The sequence below is a fragment of the Nannobrachium achirus genome (assembly GCF_963921795.1).
Source record: "Nannobrachium achirus genome assembly, chromosome: 21".
NCBI lineage: Eukaryota > Metazoa > Chordata > Actinopteri > Myctophiformes > Myctophidae > Nannobrachium > Nannobrachium achirus.
Genome location: NC_137828.1, coordinates 24,162,585 through 24,165,810, shown reverse-complemented (window position 1 = coordinate 24,165,810; position 3,226 = coordinate 24,162,585).

Sequence of the window (3,226 nt, the reverse complement as noted above, 5' to 3'; positions counted from 1 at the left end):
AGAAATTGGGAGGCTCTAACCCCCCAAAACCCCTGAAATGCATAGAAAAATGCATTTTGGAACAGTTATACATTACAGGTCCTACACCTGAATTAGGCAACACACTTACTGTAACATGAAACATGATTGAAATCCTAAATGAAATATCTATAATAAGCCTCTTCATATTGTTCATTGTTCCATACAGAAGGGTAAGCATATATAGTATTATTATATTTATTATATTATTACCCATATTATTATTAATATTATTATAACCAGTTATCTAAAGTATAACTAAGTACATTTACTAAAGTAGTGTATTTAAGTACAGGTTTTAAGTATAGCCTAGCCTACTTTACTGGAGTATTTCCAATACTTTTAATTCTACTCCACTACACATGCAGAATAGAATCATTTTGGTCTATTCTGCATCTAGCTTAAGGCCGCATCCATGCAGGCACAGACAGACACAACGAGTCCTCCTAGAGATGGGATGTATGGCTCTTTGAAGTGAGCCGGATCTCTGGGATCCGTTCCATTCAAAGAGCCGTTCAAAAGACGGCCACTGTTCATTAGAAATGAACGGCTCCCTACTGTGAACCGAATCATATCGTTCATTTCAAAGAGCCGTTCAAAAGACTTGATTTGTTCGCGAACGTCCCACCTCTATTAGCTCCGTGCGTTCCGTGTCAAACAAACACTGAAACGCAAACAGACTGGATCACACTGACCTACACAAACCCACGGGAATAATTTAGAAGCCCTTTATCAGAAAATATAACTAGTAACACTTGTGTAGCCTACTGTATGTTAATCTGACTTTGGTATAGGCTATTGTTTTCTTCCTGGACGTGTGTTTGTGGCAGGTTTAACATGGGATTTTGACAGCTGGCTTCTCCTCGTCTTAACGGAACTCCGTTCCGGCCCCAAATGTTCTAACGGAACGGGGGTTCCGGCCGTTCCGGCTCACTTTCACCACTGGTTTTACTGAGGTTAAGGTTAGGGTTAGGGTTAGAGTTAGGCATAGTAAGCTAATGGCTAAACACAGCTGAGCTAGGCTAGTAGATGAACAAAGAAAGAGTGGTTGCAAACGAGTGACGTCAGCAACTACACAAGTGAATGGCTGTTGGTGACTACGCAGTCACCAACTGCGTAGTTGACTACGCATGGTGACTACGCAGAATTACACAGGTGCGCTGAGAGACTATCAAAGTGAATTGATCCAGGTGGTGTTAGGGGTGTGTGGTGAACTACAAAACGAGCGCTCTTACCCCAATCTCAACCAGTTACCCAAACTGACTGTAACATATTTATATATATATATATATATATATATATATATATATATATATATATATATAGATATATATAGATAGATATATATATATAGATAGATAGATAGATAGATAGATACCTTTATTATCCCAAGGGGGAAATTCAGTTGTCCAGTAGTAGCACAGCAGTATACAATTATTTACAAAGTTACAGAGACATAGAAAAGATAGATAAGAGGGAAAAAACAAAAACAAGAGCAGTACAGTACCAATAAAGAGAAGGTGCATCAATAGAGGGGGCGAATAATATATAAGTATATATACATAAAGTGTCTTACAAAAGAGACCATAGCAGTCAATGCTAGTTAGTGCAAACAAGTATCTCACTGTCATTGTTAAACAAAGCAAAATACTCAGAAACTACCAACACAACCTAAAAATCAGTGCGAAAAAAAAGAACAAAAACAAAAAGACAGCTCAGAGAAGAAGAAACTAGGAAGCGTGTCACCGCAAGACGCACATGAGCACTCTCCCTGGAAGGTCCTTAGAGGTCAAAGTCAATACAGCAATAGTTCCTTAGAGGTCAAAGTCAATACAGCAATGGTTCCGTCAGTCTAAGTTAGGAAGGGAGACCTTTTCAAGCGTCCGTTATGTGTCTCATTGTACAGCTTAAGGGCAGCCGGTACAAAAGATTTTCCTAATCTCTCACATCTCCGTCCTGGGTAGGTAAAGCGGTCGTTTCCTCTCTTACTCCAGTAACTGGTGATCTCTAGATGGAGGGGGTGGGAGGAGTTCTCCAAGATGGAATCTAGCTTCCTCGCTGTGCGCACCCTGGTTACTTCCTCCACCCCCTGCAGAGAGGACCCAACGACAGAGCCTGCTTTCCTCACCAGTCTGTTTAGGTTAAACGTGTCACCTGCTCTGTTGTTGCCACCCCAGCATGTTTTGCCAAAAAAGAGGACACTTGCCATGACAGACTGGTAGAACATCTGTAGCATCCTATTGCACACCCCAAACGATCTCAGTCTTCTCAGGAGGAACAGCCTGCTTTTCCCCTTGCTGTGAATCGCCTGCGCGTTGTCCGACCAGTCCCGTGAACTATTCAGGTGTACTCCGAGGAATTTGTAGTTATCCACGAGCTCAACCACCTCACCGTTAATGGTGCTTGGCACCGGGGGGACTCTCTTGGAAGTGCGGAAGTCCACCACTATCTCCTTGGTCTTGCTTGCGTTGAGCCTGAGATGGTTAGCCTCGCTCCACTGCACAAAGTCCCTAACCACACCATCGTGCTCAGCCGTGTTGTCACCCGAGATCTTGCTGACCACCACGGTATCATCTGAGAACTTCTGCAGATGACTGACAGGTCTTGGAATTGAAGCGGAAGTCTGATGTATAGAGAGTGAACAGGAAGGGTGAGAGCACAGTTCCTTGAGGGGCCCCCGTGTTGCTCACCAGCACATCAGACCGACAGCTCTGCAGTCTCACAGACTGTGGTCTTTCTGAAAGGTAGTCTGTGATCCATGCCACAAAGCCCTTGTCCACCCCCATCAGCGTAAGCTTCTCCGCAAGCAGAGACGGTTGGATAGTGTTGAAAGCAATGGAGAAGTCAAAAAACATAATTCTGACTGTGCTGCCCAGATCTTCCAGATGGGTGAGAGACTTATGGAGCATGTAGGTGATGGCGTCATCAACCCCAATATCAGCCTGGTAGGCAAACTGAAGGGGGTCCAGGTGATCACTGACCGCCGGTCTCAGCAGGTTCAGAACCAGCCGTTCAAAGACCTTCATGACCTGTGATGTCAGGGCGACTGGTCTGTAATCATTGAGGACCGAGGGACGGGTCTTCTTAGGCACTGGGACAATGCAGGAGGACTTCCACAGCTGTTGTACCTTCCCCGTCCTCATATATATATATATATATGAATGAATGAATGAATGAGTGTGTGTGTGTGTGTGTGTGTGTGTGTGTG